At 40.3% G+C, this 21,374-nt stretch overlaps 1 protein-coding gene and 1 long non-coding RNA gene across 5 annotated transcripts in view; one reads left to right on the top strand and one right to left on the bottom strand.

Annotated features, from left to right (window-relative positions):
* The window catches only part of atf7ip (activating transcription factor 7 interacting protein), a 33,155-nt gene extending 16,938 nt beyond the window's left edge, over positions 1–16,217 (bottom strand). For 2 of the 4 annotated variants that reach the window (XM_061716837.1, XM_061716846.1), the window contains exon 1: positions 15,498–16,216. The gene's annotated coding sequence lies outside the window, so the exon portion shown is untranslated. Of the gene's footprint in view, positions 1–15,497 lie in introns of all 4 variants that reach the window. The other 2 variants (XM_061716855.1, XM_061716864.1) reach the window with 2 other exon arrangements.
* On the top strand, positions 15,830–19,311 carry LOC133432504 (uncharacterized). Its single transcript, XR_009776839.1, has 3 exons — positions 15,830–16,030; positions 17,168–18,360; positions 18,477–19,311. It is a non-coding gene; the product is annotated as an uncharacterized LOC133432504 (long non-coding RNA).
* The last annotated feature ends 2,063 nt before the right edge of the window (positions 19,312–21,374 follow it).

The following is a 21,374-nucleotide window of genomic DNA, read 5'->3' as shown; positions in this document are numbered from 1 at the left end:
GTTAATGAATTTGCATTTAAGTCCCACAGTATCCGAAACTAGACACAAACAACCACCCAAACTACACCTTTCTTAAATAGCGTAGCTTCTTAAGGAAAATATGAATAACTCAACTTTAAAGTTAAGCAGTAACAAACCAAACAGTTAATTTTCTGTGACTCTGAAAAATGCCAAGCATGCTTAAAGAAAGGAGAGTCAACCTTTAGTACGATGTGTAGGTTTGGGCCTTCCACATATTTGTTGATTGCTGGAGCAGGGAACAGCCAAGAGGTTGGACCCAAACATAAAAGAAAAGGAGGAGGAGCTCAAACAGGGCTAGTCCATGCTGGTCTTTGCAGGGGTGTGTTATACAAAAACACGTGCAACCAATGTGGCTCTGTGCCTGGTTAGGTATGACTTAAACGTCTTGAAAAGAGCATTTAATTTCCTGTTTCTGTGCTATGTTCAATGACAGTACACAAGGGAAAAAAAAAAAAAATATATATTTTTTTTTCCCTACACTTTTTTTCTTCTTTCTTTCTTGTTCCAACTAAAACAGCACATGCAAAGGGTACCGCAAATACACACCAACCCAACCCGGTGTCAGCTGGGTCTTACAGTGCAGAAGTGCAGAACAGTGATTACCACTCAAGAGCCCTAGCTAGGGGCGCACAGACAGAGGAGGAGTAAACTGCACATACTGTTGCCTAGCAACACCTCATACCCATCCCCCAACTCTAGCACAAACTAGTCCACAGAGTGGAAATCTACAGCCAGCATGGACTATACCATTCAGATCAAGGTCAGGGGGGGAGGTCTGTCATGTCCATTTATTTATTTAAAATAAAAACAACAACCAAAAAAAACAAACTGAGCAGGTGAAAGAAGTTTCATGGCATAAATCCATTAACACTGCAAACCCTTGAGGGGAAATGTAAGAGTTTGATCACTATTGTAATTCAGTTTATGTGGAGGATTCACCTTCTGAGATGAAGACATAAAGCTGAGCTATTTTCCGTGTGAATAAAACGTAAACAAATCCAAATACTGGGCTCTCTAAGATAATAATTATAAGTTAACTGCGTAGCTGTCACATGTTCAAATAAGATACAATGTGCCATGAACTGAGAATTCGCTGGCACTGAGTCACCAACCATGTTAGCTTCAACCTACTTCTGTCCCTCTAATGGCTTTTAAATGATGACTACAGAGGACCTTAGTCACATGGACATTTGATCCATCAGGTATTTTATAGATATCAGCAACTTATTTAAACAGCAGAAACATAATAAAAACAATGAAGCCACATGGGCACAAAAAGCTGTGTGTAAAAGGGTGGATCCCTTTTTACAAAGTTTTTAACCTAATGGGTTAAATTTATCTTAACACAAAGCACTTGGTAAAGAAAATGCTTTAAATAGCTGAATCTAAAGCACTGGCTTAAAACATTTGTTTGACCAAGTAAAAATGATAAAATAAAAAAAGCCAGTAGCAGTGGTGGCTGTTCTTTTTCTAGTGGTAAAATTAGCTTATCTTTACAGTCTGTCAAGATCTGAGGAAGGACTATGTTAAAAATAAAACAACGAAAGAAAAATGTCAAAATTATCCTGCTGCCTTTCTAGCTACTCCACTCATATCCTATACTTGTTTCGTACCATGTTCAGACATGCAAAACAGAGCTAACGCACTTCTCTGTTTTGTTTCCAGAATTGCTTTAAAAATCTTAAAAGTTAATAAAAAATAATTAATAAAATCTAGGTACCCAAGAAATTGTATTCAACCAAACAGCTCATTCTTTGACATCGTCGTTCACCTAGAGGACTTGAGAACCTACAGCTATGCGAGGGGAGCTAGCTTTTAGAGAAACCAAAAAAACATTTCAATTATGGCAAAAAAAAAAAAAAAAAAAAAAAGCTACCGGTATATGAACTTTATTCAGAGCTTAGCTAGCAGCGCTCGGCGCTAAATTGCACACCCACAAATCACCTAATCATAAGGCAGAAGCTGCCCCCACCTTTTCCATCACCCGCTCTCTCCCTCTCTCTCACACATACATACATACATACATACATACACACACACACACACACACACACTCTCTCTCTCCGTCCGCCTCTGGAGCAGCTTCTCCTGCTCAAGCATGGACCGAACCATTCTTTTGTGGGGAGGGAGTGGGGGTGGGGCATCACAAGCAACGAGATAAAGAACATCGTGTTGAGGTTGAGGAAAAAGGAAAAGTCAAGTTGTGGTCATGCTCAGGGAAGGCTATGTCTTATTTTACCCGTTTTGACTCTGAATGTGAATAAACCACCAATAACTTATTTAATTTCATTCCTTAAAGCCGGTTGATGAAAACCCAATTTAACTTTTTTCCCAGGATTATCCAAATAAATGTTACCTCAAATTAATTGAAAGCAATGCAGTGCAACAACTATAGTGTTTTGCCTCAAGCACTTTTTTCTCTGTTACTTAGGAGGGGGAAAAAATGCTACAGCTGACATTTTTTTTTAGCCACACAGTCTCATGCTAGCTGCTCAGAGCAGTGCAGCCTCCAGCGGCCCGCCTCCTCCACAGCAGGGAGGGGTTCTGGTAAACAGACCGAACCATTCCAGCTCTGAGGTGGCTCCTTTACTCAGGGGGAACAAAGAAAGCTCGCTTTAACCAGAAACTGAAAAACATACCTGGTGCATTGTGACTTTCTGTCCCAATGCATGACTAGCTGACCCTTCAACATTTCCTGTTGTGACATCTAAGGTTCAGACCAGGCACCAGTATGATTAAGAATTAACTCGACAGGTCAATATTTCTTTTTGATGTGATTTGTTTTATTTATCAGAATTCATACTTTTATAAAAATCCCTTTTGTGGGATTAAATGCCAAGTTTCTGTGCAGTCTTTGCCCAACCCCCTCTTGTGCCACTGCAGAAACACAAAATGGCCACCAGTGTTGCTGCGAACAGCCTGCTGAGCACGCAGGGAGCAGCACATGTTGCAGACTCCACCCACAAAAAAGGGGTGGGGGGTGGTGGGGGGGAAGCAAGTTCGAAAACATGTTATCTGCACGTAATATTGATTAACTCTAAATACTGACTTAGTTTGCTGTTGTAAGAGCCACATCAGCTCTATTCAAAACACATGATTTATTAACTATCATCCCCCTTTCAATTCAGAGCTGCACTGGTTCATTTTAGGATTTAAGACTAAGTAATTGGGTGAGAAACTATAAAACTTCCACCGTACCTGTAGCTAATATAGCTTAAACCATCAAGTCCAGGCAGCAAAACCTGGCAAATTGCCGTTTCATACCATTACAGAAGCAGGACTGTTGATCTCAAGATCAGATTAACCAGATTAATCCTGCACAATCACAAAATATTTATCTAACGCCAGACTGTTTCTATGGAGGCAAAATATTAAATGGGGGGGAAAAAAAGAAAGAAAGTCAGCTAGGGAGAGCAGAGACTGCATTCCTACAACACTGCGAACAGTCCGCACTCGTCCCTTCCCCCCACCCTGGCCGCCTGCATCTGGATTCACTGAGACTCAAAATGGCCACCTGGTTTTCTGTGCGCAGCAACCCTAACATCCTACAGCTACATGCTGCACGTGATCTTGTTAGCAGCACCGTGCCACAGAAAATTGTTATCCAACTCTAGCCAAGACTTCCCATTTTAGCTGAATGAAGTGCTAGATTTAAACAAAAATCAACCAAAAAAATAAATCCATACAATATTACCAACCCAGGTAAAAAAAAAAATTTGCTTCTGTGCTATTGGTTTAAGCTATTTTACGTCTGTAAACAGCTATGGCACTCCAGATTTTGCAAAATGATTTCACCAAAAAGATGACTGTTCAGGAGCTGTAATCAGTTTCCTTTGCTGTGGTTTAAAAATGAGCAATCACCCGTTTGATTGATGAAACATGATTGCTCTCTGTGGTGTATAGAAGTTCTTATGGTGTTAGAGCTCTAGTTTTTAAAGAATGTGCACGTCAGGTGGACTATAAAATCTGAGCAGCACAGCTGTGGTTGCCTGGATGTTAGCTTTATGACAATCTATGCCGGGGGGGGCATCCTTCTTAAAACCACGTGTCGACCGTCTTACGTTCACGTTGATGCTCACGCACAACTAAGTTTCGCTGCAGTTCCTTGGCTGACCACTAAAGGTCGGCTCCAAAAGCGAGTCGATTTCCATTGACTCATGTTAAAATGTCGAACTTTAGAGCAGAAATAAACATATCTACATCCTGGTTTTGAACCACGCGAGGACACTTTGCCATTCTCCAAATTTGTATCTAATATAAACGATTGGCAGTCGGATCAACCGGTCGCTAGCTGTTATCACTTCCTCATCCCTAATCATCATACTACTTCCCTTCGCAAAGCAACCACCTGATACGAACCTAGCATCGGCTTAACACCGCATTTTTTTAATTCACCATCGAGTCAACATGCTAAACGGTATATTCTGCTATAGACGAAAATACTTTTAATTGAAATTGAAACCCCGGAATCGGCATGACTAGACAATTAGTAAATTGTAAAACACAAGTTATTATGCTTTCCTACTATTATCCTCTTCTGACATGTGATTTAAGGTAAAAAATTTGCTCACACATAGGTGGTCTTTGCCTATCTGGTAAAGAATTGCTGTCATTTACAGGATATTCTGTGTAACCACACATTTTAGATAAGCCGTTTATAGATCTCTTTTTGGGGGAAATGTGGGCAGCATCTAATTTGAGCCAAGTCATTCCGTGCAAAGGAACAAGACTACAATACCAATCAGGTCTCTTTTTTGCCACATACCTCATTTTTTTCATGCTATCCCACAGGACAAGACCAAGTTTTCAACTGCCAGAGATGCAGGGAAGAAGACGATTGAGCAAAGACAGACTTATTCTAAACAGATTGCGAATTTCAAGGCAAAAAAAAGGAAAAGAGGAAAAGAGGATAACTGCCTGTATATTAATCAAAATTTTACAACCTACAATACAAAACACATGTCAATTGATCTTAATAAGTAGTCATGTTAATCCAGGGGATGTGTGTCAGATTATTGTTTTGTTTGGCAATATTAAGAGTGAAGTAGATAGTTAATATATTAAAGATTAACTGAATCTAAAATGTGGCCACCTCCAGCATTTAAAAAATGTAGTCAAACGTAAAACTTATCTAAAGACAGTTAACTGCTGAACAACAATGTAAAAGCACTGTTCTTAGCCAACCGTTGCCAAAGTATTGTATGCGACACCCCACCCCCTACCCCTATAGAAGTGGAGACCAGCTAGAGCGGGTGTAGAAGGAAAAAGGGAAGAAAAACAGGGGGGGTGGGGGTAGGCAGAACCGGGAGTTTCCATGTGAATCAATCAAGCACATGGTGACTATTCTTTAGCCTTGCGCTAGTGAGAGATTTTATCTTAGCTACAGAAAAGGAAAATCAATATTAACCAATGAAACGTTAAAACAAATAAAGAAATCTGGATGTAAAATAAATCTAGTTTCTAATTGAACTTATGCAATAAATCAGTAAGTGAAATGCTGAACTAAAAACATCTTTATGCAAAAGCTCATAGAGCTCTGTTAGAGCTTCCCCAAGGAGACTGCAGGAGAAAAAGGGAACAATCCTCTGATGATATAGGGTATAAGTCGAGCTGCACGATCAACCTAGGGCTAGCACTACACAATCAGCGCCTAAGTCCACAGCCAGACAGAGCGTCAACACCCTTCCCCCACACCTGCAGTCTGCTCCCCACTGGAGCTTTACTGCCAAGCATGGACTAAACCATTGCAGCCGAAGGGTGTTCATAGCAACACGGTGGGAGGATACTGAAGGAAATCACAAATTAAAAGCCAGCTTCAACAACTCAGGATCAGTAATGACATGGTCGGATTTCAACCAGCCTGTGATGACTAGGAAAACATTTCTAATGAATCCTGGTTCTTGTGAACTGGTTAATATTCCACCCCTGGCCTCGAAATGACAGTTCCTTTTCCTTGAGCTGATTAATCAAATTTTAATTCAGTTACTCTAGCAATCGTGTATTTTTTTTTATCTATATGTGGCATTTCTCTCGCAAGGCGTACAATTATCTCCTAAACAAGGATGAACACAGCACTGTAAGCTGCTGGTCCCCTTTGCTGAGAAGACACATCAACACATGAGCAAAAAGTAGCCACGGGTCTCATAACATTTAAATGACCACAAACGTGGTCCGTTTCTGTGAAAACCCGTCAGCACGCAGCTAAAACTTTCTGACCTCACCGTTTGGTAGTGCTTAACAAGCTAGCATATTACCTTTTCCCCACCCCCACTCTCAGTGACTGCTGGGAGTAAATGCGACAGCACAAAATGGCTGGCTCGGCTGCTGAAGGACTCCCTTTCATGGTGACTCCAAAAGCACATGCCTACTTATTTGTTTTTCTCTCTTGCAGTCTAATGAAGAAAAAAAAACTTTCTCATTGCTGATCTAGCTTTTTCAGCATTATTTTGCTTTGGAAAATGGAAGAAATTCTTAAAAAAAAATTAGGTTTATTTTTCCAACATGAAGTTGAGGTAAATTTAGAGTCTGGCTTCAAGTCCGCTTCCACAACCAGGGGTCTGGGGCAGTTTTTGAAGATTGTAAATCCTTGATGCGTGTCTCCATTACCAAAAATGTCTTTACAGACACATTTTTGGGAGCTGTGATTTAGGTTCTGACCCAGTGGTGGTTGGACGAGGATGAGGTAGGCAAGAGGTGACGTTGCTCAGCGACCTTTGCAATTACGAGTCATTTCTTTTAATTTATCGCTACCATCCAAGTGCATGCAAATAGCAAACAGAAACAACCATCCCAGCTTCTTCTGCGTAGCAGACGGGTTACACACAGGCCGTACGTAGCCACTAGCGTTTATGCTTCTGCGTTATTGCGTCGTTCTGTAATTACACCACAGAACATAGTAGGAAAATACGTATGTTCCTATTTGCAGCACTGTTCCTCTTGGTGTCAAGTTTCATTTAGTTTACTTCCTGCATGTAGCGTAGCCACAGCAACGAGGAAATGAAGAAAATTTGATGCAAGAAGAAGTTGATAAATGTTTTACAGACATTGCAGCAAACAATTTTTCTACCCTACTTGAAAACGAAGTAATAGCGGTGGGAAATTCAAAAGGGAAGAACAAATCTACCAGTGCGGTTTTTTGCTGTCCGCGTTGTCCAAAAATTCTGGCGGTGCAAGTTGGGCGACGCAGGGATCTGTGGAGGACTGTTTTAAGGAGAGGCTATGTGTCCTAAATCCGTTAATTTTACGGAAAAGACTAAATAAAAAGCGAAAGCGGTGCACCGCTGGCAGTAAATGATGCGGAGCGAAGTGTGTCCAATCACTATGTCCCCCATTGGTTTTGACATGGTAAATGGAGAATGGCATTTCTTTGTTGATGGTATTAAGTGCATTCATGATGATAATTAAACAGTCGTGCAGTACAAAGAAGTACCTGGTCATGTAGTTATAAAGGTCAGAAAAAGATGTGCAGAGCAATGAACACCTCACATGTCTCAGTGGTCTCCATCTTGTCGACATGATGGAAATGGTGGGACAGTTTTCTGAAAGCAAATTTAAATTTGCAGGTACGTTTAATTTTACCATCCATTGGAGTTAATTAAATGTGCACAAAAGTCTTGGCGACCCAATCAAATCAGAGGGTCTGTTGGTGGGCTTAACACAACAACGACAGAGCAGCGAAATATTGTGGATGTAAAAAGTGTAGATAGCTGCAGTTGAGGATTAACAGTCGTTTGAATTGGCGTTAATGATTAAGATCATTAAAATATTAAAGATTCAGACCTTTTCTTGGAAAAATAAAAGGGCACTCTAACTCTTCCTTTGCAAAGGTAGATGCTTTGCTGTTTTGCCAACAGCAATCAACAAAGGTATAATTTACTAATTCAACACTCCAGGTTGACTTGTTTCCGTTGCTTTGAATAAGCCACCTTGTTCATTGCTCTGATTTGTCGTAGCACTAACCAGCTGTGAGCAAAGGCAATTTGAAACGTAATCGTTGGTGCTGCCCCTTGAATGGGGAGGCCATGTGGATCATTTTCAGACCCTAAACCTTTCTAGATGTGTGTCTGATCCATGAGGCTTAGAAGGTCCATCTCTGATGCAAAGATTATGCAATGGAAATGCTGTGCCATTCTGCCATGGCAGGAAGCTGCGTTGTATGTATAGGTGAAAATACAACTGTTATTTTGAACTGGATCTTATGTTCTAAGCATGTAGGTTGGTACGATATTAAACAATAGCAACACAATATTGGAAAAAACTAAATTAGCAACGCCGGGCTTTGTGAATCAGAAAAGGATACGCAGTGGCAGAAGAGAGGAAAACATAAAAATGCAAATGTGTGCTACCACTTCGTTCTTTGTTAATGCTTTCGCCCATCAACACCAGAATGCAAAACCAGCGTTTACAAATCGAGATGGGTAGCGCAGCAGATCAAAAATGTCCCTTTTTCAACAGTCAAACTCATTAGGGCAAATTAACGCTATGCAGAACCAAATGCTAGGTGTCGTAAAATATGAGGGATTCTCTTCCTCACGGTTGTTCACACATCAATCAAAGGCCAACACCTGACCACTTGCCAACTTGTCAAAACATAACGTTTAGATGCTGGCTTATTACCTCCCATTAAAAAAAAAAAAAAAAAAAAAAAACTATTGCATTCTTGATTTGTCCTAAAACCAATTGGTACTCTGGTACCAACACGGCTGCCTCATGGTCACAGAAGAGTTATAGTAGTACAAATAACTGCTGCAGGTTACCCATACATTTATGGGTGAACTACATGTTTGAATTACTTAGCTAGTGGAAAAAAAAGTTTCATTTACTGAAAGAACTTTTTGCAGCATTCCAATCACTTACGAGCAGAGAAAATCACAGCTGATGCTTGCGTAGCACAACAATTCTGTATGTTTGATCAGTACAACCCATAAAACGCGCGCGCATATATATATATATATATATATATATATATATATATCTCACAAAACCTCTATTTCACAAAGAAATGCAACAAGAATATTTTAACAGAGTGGTTTGCATGTTCTCCCCGTGCTTGCGTGGGATCTCTCCGGTTACTCCGGCTTCCTCCCACAGTCCAAAAACATGCATATTAGGTTAATTGATGATTTGAAATTGCCCGTAGGTGTGAGTGTGAGTATGCCTGGTTGTCCGTCTATATATGTGGTCCTGCAATAGACTGGAGACCTGTCCAGGGTGAACCCCTGCCTCTCGCCTGTAATTAGCGGGGACAGGCTTCAACAGACCCCTGTGACGCTGCAAAGGATGAAGCGGGTATAGAAAATGGATGGATGGATGTTTGAACCAAAATTTAACTCATCAGTAAATGAGACCATTCATTCTTATACTACAGTTATGAGGCACGTTAAGGAGGAATGATCGAAGGGATGACTATGTTAGTCACAAAACAGTCCAGAGAAAGGACGTTTTGCTGGAAGTGCAATAAGACTTAACATTTTATTTGACAGCTACTTTTGCTGAGAAAAAAGATTTGTTCATCATCCCTCAAAAAGGTTTATCTATGCTCTGCACAAAATTTTAAATCAGATCAGGATTTTCTATTAGTCTATGACATGAACTGGTCCAATAATTTATGTATACCATACAGACATAATGCATTATAAAACACAAATTAATCTACTCTCGTTTCTTAGGAGAAAACACGGAAATGTGTTCAGAATTTAAAAATCTGAAATGGAAGTCAAACCTTTTTAAATAATTTCTAATCACCTTTAAAAAAAGGCTTTTGGTGAAGGCATACTAATTTAATTAACAACAAAAATGTACAATTTTGCTGGATGTTCTTGGAATGGTTAGCTGTACAGTACACTTGCTGCACTGCATAATTTTTCCCAGGCTGTACTATTACGGTCCATGTTGTTAAATAGGACAAAATCTTGCTGATATTCCTAAAAAAAAATAAAAATGTATTAGATTTTAACTTTAAAACTAGAAAGGAAAAAGAAATTGTGGCGCAGCACAAATTGAACCGTTTCAACAGAATTGTGTGACATTGATGACAGAGACGACTTCTGTTGTGCTGAAGCAATTAAAAAAATACACACAATTTTATGATGGCAGTCATTACTAATAGCCTGCAAAAAAAAGTAGAATCATGAATGCATACTAAAAGAGTGTCTGATATTTGAACATTTTTACAACTAAATTTTGAAATGACTGGATATTGACAAATATAACATTTAGTAATTGAAGCACATGAACCCATCAGCAATCAATCATTTGAAAGAAACAGTTACCTTACTTTCCTAAGGCCTATATCATATCCACCATTTATCTTCTCAAGGTCATTAACTAAATCCTAGCCTCTTATACTGACAAGATACCTGGTTCACAACTAGTAACTGTTAGATTAATCTAAGTCATTTGAAATGTGAGATGTGCTATGACTGAGTCTTGCTAAAAGTGATCCTAGATGTCAGAGGGCGTATTTAGTTATGGTTAGTGTGTGAAAGGCAAAACTATTTTAACAAGTCTTGCGAATGACGTGCTAACTAAAATAGGTGATGATTAAGAACAACAATACAGAGTTCGAACTAAAACCACCATATTTAATCTTCATACTGAAAGGAAGAAGCAACCGGCTGAGACTGGTTGAAACCGGTTCTCATGGACTGGGCATTGTTTCAAGATTGCAGACACTGAGGAGGTTGGGTTTTTTTTTTTTCAAATCATAAAGCAAACTAAATAAAATATTTTTCCTTATATTGTGGTAAATTTGCTAATGTATATATGTGAGCTTAAAACTGCAGTGTTCAAAAATAGTTAACATTAACAGTTAATAGTAATGTTACAGAATCAAGCAGACTTCAGTCTCCACATGGAATGTGTCACTAGGCCTTTTGAGAAAATACTCTCCCAATAAAATGGGGCATCTATTATTTGTTATCATTGTCATTTTAATATTGTATGGTGGTAAAACGACATTTCTCAAGGTCACAACACAATTTTCAGTATGTACCCACATTTTACTGTCAAAGTAACAGAGATCAAGTGAAAAACTCTGCACACCTTCTTGATCATGTTAACTATAGGACATTTGACTTTTATATGCATATTAGGGACGTGGCTGAATTCACCTCTGACAAATAAAATTACATTAAAAAAAACATGCTAAGGTCTTTTATGGGCCTTTGGTCCTCATGGACCAATAGCAACAACTTGCATTTAGCAAAAAAGCTGTAGGAAGGACCAAGTGGGTTGTCACGGCTGTGCGAATAAACTCTGTTTTTTCCACTTGTAGAGCACTGTAATCCTCTCTGTAAATTATAATAGCTAAACTTCATGTTAAGTTATCCTAATTTAGTATCTAGATGCACAAAGGTTTTCGATCAATTATTCAACTGTTAGCAGTTGGAGTTATAACACTAACTATAAAAAATATAATCCTCTTTTTTATATACACAAAAAAAAAAATCTGAAAACTGTGGGCGGGACCTTTTAGAGGCTGCTTCCTCCTCTGCAGGAAAAAAAAAAAAAGATTGTGCAATGAAGTACAAGCACCATGTGAGCGCTGCGAGCGAGAGATGTGGGGGAAGGGAAAGTAGAAAACTAGGCTGCACCACTTTGAATAGGAAGGAAAAAAACGGGAAAAAAAACATTGAGACCCAACATTTTTTAACCGTCATAGCGATGAAAGAGTTCAATAATGAAGACTGATACTTTCTCTTGACTGTGGCTTACTTTTGACTCTACTGTTTCACATGACCCTGCTGTTCACTCAGCTGTTCAACTATCTGTACATCTGTTCAACTGGAAAAAATATTAGGAAAAAAAAATTGTCACACTTCATTGAACAATAGAATAAGAGAAACGGAAGAACTGCTCAACCCTTGTTTGGCCATTGACATTAAGCCACACCCACATTCTAGAACAATCTGCTGCATGGAAAATTACTGGGCTGTACCACTTCAGACCAGTAGGGGGGGATTAGCACAGGTCAAAAACATTCTCCATTTTAGCCCACTTGTGTTACATGTTTGACTTCCATCCAAGACAAATCAGTCTTTCGATGTTCCCCTCCCCCAAACTGACACATCTGCGCTGGATGAGCTTGGATGAACTTCCTGCTTGTTTTAGCAACAAGACTTTAAAACACATACTCACTATATATACACTTAACAGGCTTAGATGTTAAAATGTGGACAAATGCACCTACAGTATAAGATTTAGTTCTCCTGTTCTCTTAGGTGTGGATGCACATAAAAGCAACATGTCCAGGGTGTAACACACCGACAGGTAGGACACATTAGAGTGCCATGTGAACACAGCACGATGGATGTACAGAAAAAGGATGAAATTGCAGCATATAATAAAGTCGGAAACATCTGGTATCAATTGCAGTCTGAACAGTCTTATCTTTAATCATATCAATAATTTACCCCTCTCCTTTCTGTTCATTAATTCTGTTAGTTTTAACTATAGTAGCAGAATGTAGAAACAAAAATAATAGCTACACGCACATATTGTAAAGGAAAAAAGGAAAAAAGGAAAACAAAACAGTAGCCGTCCATCTCGGTAACGGCTGAATGCCACCAATGTTAGCAGTAGCGTCCAAATCAGTTCATCTGGAATAATTTGACGAAATTAGAAAAAGAAGTCCCACTGCAATGTTTAATGCCAGATATTGCAAACCTTGAACATGCTTAGAAACTGACTTTAGGACTGAAACCGACATCTTGGGCGGTTAAACAAATATTTTAAAAAATAATAAAGTGGTTTAACAATGATGTCGTGCCCAGTTTGCTTGGATTGGCGATCTATAATCATGGTGTGGCTACTGCCTACTAATTTGCTTTGACAATGCTAAATGCTAAAATATTACAAATATACATTTAAAATGAAGAATTATATGACAAAAATGCTATACACCCCATTTTCAAAATAAGTTATCCATAGTTAAGAACTCTTCTAAAAAAGTTACTACCGCTAGTGTCCGCAGTAATTCCGTTCAAAGCGTAAATAAAAACCTTTCCCTCAGCTTTACTCAGAACTTAAGCTACTTTTAAAAACATACAGGGTGGGGGAAAAAATTAATATGATGCTTTGAATCACAGCTTTATACTTTTAGCTAATGTGGCAAGTGCTAGCTTACATATCTTACATTCGCTAGAAACACATGTCATAAAGCTTACGGTAACCCACATTTGAGAAAAAAAAAAAAAAAAAAACTTTAATGCAATCCATGGCTACAAGTTGGGTCCCAGGTTAATAAAAAAATGCTACACACCCCATGTTCAGAATAAGTAATCCATACTTAAGAACTCTTCTAAAAAAGTTACTACTGCTAGTGTCCGCAGTAATTCCATTCAAAGAGTAAATAAAAACCTCAGCTTTAATCAGAACTTTAGCTACCTATAAAAACCCTCATTCAAAAATACACAGTGTGGAGAAAAAAAAGTATTAATATAATATTAAATCAGGACTTTATTCTTTTAGCTAATGTGGCAAGTGCTAGCTTACATTTCTTACGCTCGCTAGAAACATGTCATAAAGCTTACGGTAACTCGCATTTGAGAAAAAACAAAGAAAAAAAAACTTTAATGCAATCCATGGCTACAAATTGGGTCTGTGGTTAATTAAAAATGCTATACACCCCATGTTCAGAATAAGTAACCCATACTTCCATTCAAAGCGTAAATAAAAACCTCAGCTTTACTCAGAACGTAAGCTACCTATAAGACCTGAGATATACTTGCAGTTCAGAACGCGTACGCATCATGGCGGCCACGCGTATCCTGCGTTCATTTGACGCGTCGACATTATAATCTGCTACTGCTACTAATGCTGCAACTACCGCTGCTACTAAAGCTTGAATTATGGTTCTGCATCAAACCAACGCACAGCACACGCCGTCGCGAACCCTTCGGACTTCTCCGTCACTCCATTTCGCCGCGGTGCAGTACCTCCCGTGACCGCTAATTCGTGTAATAAATCTTTTCCTGAATGGTTTATGCGACTTTTTCCGGTCACAGTGAATCAAAGAGATAAGGACAACTATTGTGCAAAAAAAAAAAAAAAAAAAAAAAAAAAAAAAAAATCACACATACACGAAGAAAAGAGCGCTGAAAGTTCACGACTGCTTCAAACCGGAAATGCGTTGCTTCCAAGCGAACCAATCACAGCCCTCTCGGTCTGTGCGTGGTCTGCGTCGCCTCGACGCGTAGTTACAATTTTCGGGAGGTGCACGTCAGTGACGGCGTGTGGTCTGCGTCGACGCATACCACACGCCATAGGCACGGCGTCGTTTTGACGCAGAACCGTAACTCAAGCTTTATACTTGCAGTTCAGAACGCGTACGCATCATGGCCGCCACGCGTATCCTGCGTTCATCTGACGTGTCGACGTTATAATCTGCTACTGCTACTACTACCGCTGCTACTAAATATTTTATCACTTTTCCAACTGTTGCTGTGCTTACTGCCCCCTACCGGTCACCGCCGGTACGACGCGCTCTCCTCGCGTACTACGCGAGCAACGTTGCGGTTGGTGGTGCAGGCGAACGGACGCGAACGCAAGCACCAACAGCAAGTATATCCCAGGCTTAACAACCCTCATTCAAACATAAAGAGAGTGGAGGAAAAACAAGTATTAATATTAGTGATGCACCGATTGTTCGGTAACCGAAATTGTTCGGCCGAAAATGGCAAAAAAACTTTTGGTGTTCGGTGGAATAAGTGGGGGAAAAAAACGAACAATTAATAACAGCGTTGTAAAATAAGGAAATAGACTGGCCGCTCCGTCCCGTAACGTTGCGCACTACATAAATCGTTGGCCAACCAAAAACTAACCCATAAGACTTTTACCTAATAGACTGGCCGCTCCTGTAATAAATCGTTGGCCAACCAAAAACTAAACCCATAGGAATTTTACCTAACATTCACCAGGAGGTGGAACCAAAACAACATAATGCTGGTAAATTTAAAAAAAATCATTTTTTTATGTTCAATAAATATTTTCTACCTTGTAATTTTGTAAAAGATTTTTTTCTTTGAAAAGCATGCCTAAATCAAATGTATTTGATTTATGCAATGGTGAAGAAATTGGCAAAATAAATGAAAAACTGCTGAAGAACCATGTTCGGAATTGTTCGGTATTCGGCCAAGTGTTTATTATTATTTTCGGTTTTGGTTTCGGCCACAAATTTTCATTTCGGTGCATCACTAAATATGATGCTTTAAATCACAACTTTATACTTTTAGCTAATATGACAAGTGCTAGCTTACATTTCTTACGCTTGCCAGGAACACATTGCATAAAGCTTACGGTAACCCACATTTGAGAAAAAAAAAAAAACTAAAGCAATCCATGTCTGCAAATTGAGTCCCAGGTTAATTATATAGCTTTTAAGAAAATATATATATTTATATATTCAGATATATGCATGTACAGGCTTAGTGAAAGAGCTGCGAGGCTAACATGCTGCCTGCAGTTCCGCCACTCACCAGCTCTCCGCGTCCTTCCACGTTCCCGCTACTTTCAATCTCGGTTTCTCTTCCTCCTTCTGCCACTCAAAAAAACACTCCTCCAGGGACGGCTTTCGGTTGCAGATCGAGCACCGCAACCGGCTTTAAAAGGTGCTTTAAGGCGAACCGGGTAATGGTGGTGTGGGGTTGGGAGGGGGTGGGAATTGGGATAGAGTTGTGGCTCACGCACAAAAAGACACAACGTCTGTTGTGTCGGTCTTTGCGGACTGAAGCCGAGCGTTGAAGAAGCGTTGGAACAAGCCCCGCCCCCTTCTGGTTCCCAACAAAAACGAGGCGGAAAAAAAAAAAAAAAAAGAAAAAACTCCAACGGCTGCCGCCAAAAAACGCAAAGAAGAAGAATTCCAACGGCGGCCGTGACGTCACCGCCGAGGAGCCGTTCCGCACACGCCGGTTCTCGCCGTCGTTTTCGGCTTCAGAAAAATGTACTTTCCCCCCCACGACTTCCTCTACAGGTAGTTTTTGCCGGAGTTGGTACCTGAAGGCGGAAAAAGGTACGTATGAGCAGATCCGGGAGTTGAATGCTCGGGGGGGTTTTGTTAGTACACACTCAAACGCACACAAACACGCGGGCGCCGGTGTTTTTTTTTTTGGAGTAGCAGCACCTCAGCTTGGAGACACCGAGGTGCAGGATGGATGGTTGGTTGGAGCAGCAACAGTGAGCCTACAGCTGCAAGTACAGACAACGCTGGAGCGGCACATTAGCGTGGAGAGGGAGGGGGGTGTGACTGGACCGATGCAAAAAAAAGGAAAAAGAAAAAAAATGGTGGGGGGAGAAGGGGGAGGAGCCACACGGAGGGGGAGGAGCCAGACAAACAAACAGACTTTAAAATGTCTGAACTAAATTACCTAAAGTCTGATTATGGGGTTTTATAGGTGATGCATTGTGTTTGAGATCCCCATATGTGGTCAAGTAAACAGCATCTGAGGAGCTATGAGAGGTTTGGCGCTTTAGTCAATCATCATGATTGTTTTTCGTAACATTTGCACGAATCTTACGATTACAAAAACAGCAGAACTCACATGCAGGGAGGAATTAACCCCATTAAATGAGGTAAACTTGCAAGTGCATCTTTTTAAGGAAAAAAAAATCTTTTGCAAAGTCAATAATCTGCATATTAGGTGGTTCACAGTGTGATTTGATGGATTTTCAGTACACAACACAAAGACTTGACTTCAGGTTTACAACAAAATCTAGTCCACCCTTTCACAAGCTCTTTTTTCTTTAGCACAGGTCATCATTATTGTTTTTTCGTAACATTTGCACCGATGTTACGATTACAAAAACAGCCTAACTCACATGGGGGGAGAAACTAACCCATCAAAGGAGGTAAACTTGCAAGCACATCTTTTAAAAAGAAAAAATTGTCTTTTCGTAACATTTGCACCGATTTTACGATTTAAAAAAAACAGTATAACTTACATGTGGGGAGAAACTAACTCATCAAAGGAGGTAAACTTGCAAATGCATCTTTTTAAAAATATATTTACATTTTTTTGCAAAGTCAATAATCTGCCTATTAGGTGGTTCACAGTGTGATTTGATGGATTTTCAGTACGCAACACAAAGACTTGACTTCAGGCTTTCAAAAGAATGTAATCCACCCCTTCCTGAGCTCTTTTTTCTTTAGCACAGGTCAGCCATTTTGTTGACTCACATCCACATAAAGAGCTTGTAGTTCCACAGCCCTCCAGCAGAGGGCCGGCTGCACCGACCATCACCAATATTGGAGAAAACTTACTCATCAAAGGAGGTAAACTTGTATCTTCTAAAAAGAAAAAATTGCCTTTTTTGAAACATTTGCACCAATGTTACAATTTAAAAACAGCATAACTCACATGTGAGGAGAAACTAAACCAATCAAAGGAGGTAAACTTGAAAATGCATCTTTTTAAAAATATATTTTAAATTTTTTGCAAAGGCAATATTCTGCAAATTAGATGGTTCAGTGTGATTTAATGGATTATCAGAACACAAAGACTTGACTTCAGGTTTACATAAAAAGCTAATCCACCCCTTTCATGAGCTCTTTTTTCTTTAGCACAAGCCAGCCATTATATTTTTTTTAAACATAATGTTACGATTAAAAAAAAACAGCATAACTCACATGTGGGGAGAAACTAACCCATCAAATGAGGTAAACTTGCAAGCGCATCTTTTTAAGAAAAAAAAAAAAAAATTGCAAAGGCAATATTCTGCAAATTAGGTGGTTCACAGTCTGATTTTAATGGATTGTCAGAACACAACCCAAAGACTTGACTTCAGGCTTACAAAAAATCTAATCCACCCCTTTCATGAGCTCTTTTTTAATTTAGCACAGGTCAGCCATTTTGTTGACTCACTTCCACATAAAGAGCTTGTAGTTCCACAGCCGTCCAGCAGAGGGCCGGCTGCACCGACAATCACCAATATTGGCTCTTGTGCACAGGAAACAGCCAGAAACCTTGCAGCTACTGCAGCCTTCAGCGTGCAGCGGTGGCTAGTCCTCTCACAGGCTCAGACAACCAAATCCATCATGAGGTGTGAGTTTGCCTGGTGCCCCTCTCTCCTTTCTCACACATACACACCAGACAAGGACTGCAGTGCTAGTCTGGTGAAAGCAGGACTTGTGATTAGATGAGTCTGTTCTCACCTGAAGGCGTGAACAAATCCAGCGAGGCAAGACTGTAAAAACCCGCTTCTGCAATGGCAGTTTTAAACAATTAAATATATATGCTGTTTTCATTTTTTATATATTTTTTTTAATTTCAGTGGAGTAGAGCTGCGATATAGGAGAAAACACATGTGGGGTGAAAGTTCAGTGGAGCAGCCACAAGATTGATGGTGACCATTGAAAAATATATTGATATTTACGTTTCTTGAGGTTGTCAGTGAATCGTGATAATTAAACACATTTTTTCGTACATTTCTAACATTAAACAAACTTCTTTGTATTTCAGACTTTGACTGGTCGAAGCTGAGGTCGGTGTATAATGTGGCTCCAAAAGCGAGTTGATCCACATGACTAGATTTGACATCTTTTCTGATTTTCTCGCTGGACTAAAATCCCCTCTGGACCCAAAATTACACCCCGACGTCTGTGTTCAGCTCTGCGGATTCACGCCGGATAAGCGAAGTCTTTGACCACGTTTACATGCAGTCAAAATTCGGGTTAAGGTCAATATTCCGGTTACTGAAACATTCGGAATAATCTGTTTACATGCGTGAGCAAACAGGGTTATCCCTGTATACATGGTAACTAATCATTTGGGATATCTCGATCAAACCAGCGACGCATGGAGAACGTCACACCACCAATAACGGCAGCACGGCGGATAATCGAACCCGCTGGTACCATTTTGTTTCTCAGCCCTGTAGTACGCCTTTTTCAGCGTCTTCCAGCGGTGCTTGATCTGGTCTGGCGTTCGTACAAATCCTGCTTCGCCCAACTTTTCACTCACCTTTTTGTAAATCTCGCTTTCCCGGTACTTTCAACCGTCTACAAATGCCAAAATGTTCATATTGTTGCGACCCTGATATGGGAGAGTTATGAAGTTCAGCCTGAATTCTCTCGTCTCTCTGCCTGTCACAGGAATGCACGTGATGTCATGAAGGGAGCAGGTGGTGGGGGGAGGGGGGACTGAGTCCTTTGTTTCTTCTTCAGGGGTCCTAATTTAAGTTGTTGTGGGATTAGCCCGAGAAGTGCGAGTTCTGGTCTGCTTATGCTCTTTGTTTTTGGCTGTAACCCTGTTCAATACCTTCCTGGCAATAAACTGGCAACTGGAAGTGACGAGCCGTCTCCGCCTGGTCTGTGAATCGTTACAATATCTTTCATTACATTTATGAAGTGATTAGTCTCCTCCTCACTCCAAAAGTGTGGCGTGGTCTTGCGTTTTTCTCCATGTTTATAAGAACTTCCTGGGCTCAAAAGACCAAGATTCCTTCGAAAAAGAACATGCGCAGAAAACAGATTCATGTTCCTTTTGATTGGGATATCCCATTAGGCGTATTTATGACCAAATATTCGGGTTAGAAAAGGAGTAACCCAGGTTTTTAAAAACCGGAATATGAGCAAATTCTGGTTATTCAAAGGGGTTATTGGTGTTTACATGGGAGCAAAACCGGGTTATTGCTAATATTCCGGTTATAAGGGTTATTGACTGCATGTGAACGCAGTCTGTGTTTTTACCATAATTTACAGACGTTGATCCTGGAAGTTCCACCGAAGCCTTGTATTTTATCAAACGATTACCTTTTTATTTAACTTGAAATTTGAATATTGAGTTGAAATCGTCAGATCACATTTTGATGATTGACAAAATGCTGAATCAGCGTATCAGTCTAGGTCAGGGGTGGCCAACCCTGGTCCTCGAGAGCCACACTCCTGCATGTTTTAGATGTTACCCTGCTTCCTTCCTTGAAGTCCTAAAGGTTTTGTGCCGTAAGAGAGACTTTGAGCTAGATGGGAGTCAAAAGATAAAGATGCAGCCGCACGTGTCGTCATCTCATCGTCCCTTCTGCTGGTCTTCTCATCTCATAAATCTCTCTGTGAAGCTTAATGCCGATCAATTTCTGTATATTTTCAATCTAAAAATATCAGATCTTTACACTATATGGGATGGATGTAGGCAGACGTGCTAATATGGATGGCAATGTCTTAAATTAAACAAAAGAGGAGAAGAGATTTTGAATGACAGAGATGTGCAGGATTAAAATGATCTAATGTCATCTGTGCTGAAATGTGATTTTTGACATCATAAATCACAGATGCGGCACAATCGGACGGGATTAAAACCACAGACGTCCTCCGTGATTAGTACAAATTACCATAGGTCCCCAGGTAGTTTTTATCCTGTGCAAATGGGATGTTTGAAAACTGTCCAGGTGGGAAATGTTTTTGTACCTCAGGTGAAATGATGTAACGCCCCTTTTGATTGATGACTAGCTGTCATCGCTTGGGCTAATTAGGGCTTAACACTCTCCTGACTTCTGAGCTGTGAATAAAGACCTAACACATTTTTATTTTAATTAAAATGTCATCTTTTACTGCCGTTATGTGTGCTGAGAAAATGCCAAGAGTTGTTTTGGGGGTTGGCCTGGAAGGACGTCGTTGCTCCCGGTTGAAGGCTGGTAGCCGCGGGCCACCAGAGGTCCGCTGGCGGACCGAATCCCGCTCATCTCCCTCTACCTGTTTTAAGCAGCAAAATTAACCTAATGCTGGATTCACACTGAAAGCGGCAAAAATCGCCTGTGGGGGCTCGGGACGCCTGCATCGCGCTGCTTGCGTCTGCCGACGCCTGCAGTGGGCGGGGACCGGGAACTGGAGTGAACAAAGTGCATATAACCTACTTATCTATATATAGCGTGCACATCTTCAGTTTCCTATTTCACCATGGATCACACTTTGGGAAGCCTTCTTTATATTTTGCCGTTATTTCCACATAGATAAGATTGAGTTTGATGCTCCTTAACAAGTTTGGTCCGCGGATCAAGTCTGTCTGCAGTGAACACTGACACACCGGGTGGTAGCGGATTTGGTCATGGTAGGATCAATGTAGCAAATAAAATCGTTCGGACCATCCAGCTCCTCAACCATCAGTTACGTGTTTCACATGAGCAGTTCAGGTAAAAACGGCAGTCAAATCGGCAAAAATGTCAGTTTGCTGGATGAAATATATTCCTGATAAAATTATTTTGTTAGTCCACAGCTATGCTCATGTATGCATATGAGTGAGTGTATGTTTGTGTGTACATGAAAGTACAATCTGTATTGAGGCTTCTTGCTTCGGGAATCCCGGTCTGTGATTGGACGCTGCCTCGGCGTCGCCGCTGCTCATTTGACGCTCTGGACGCCTCCA

Source organism: Cololabis saira, chromosome 1 (assembly GCF_033807715.1).
Source record: "Cololabis saira isolate AMF1-May2022 chromosome 1, fColSai1.1, whole genome shotgun sequence".
Lineage (NCBI taxonomy): Eukaryota > Metazoa > Chordata > Actinopteri > Beloniformes > Belonidae > Cololabis > Cololabis saira.
The sequence above is the reverse complement of the archived record's forward strand: the minus strand, read 5'-3'. Positions and strand labels throughout refer to the sequence as shown.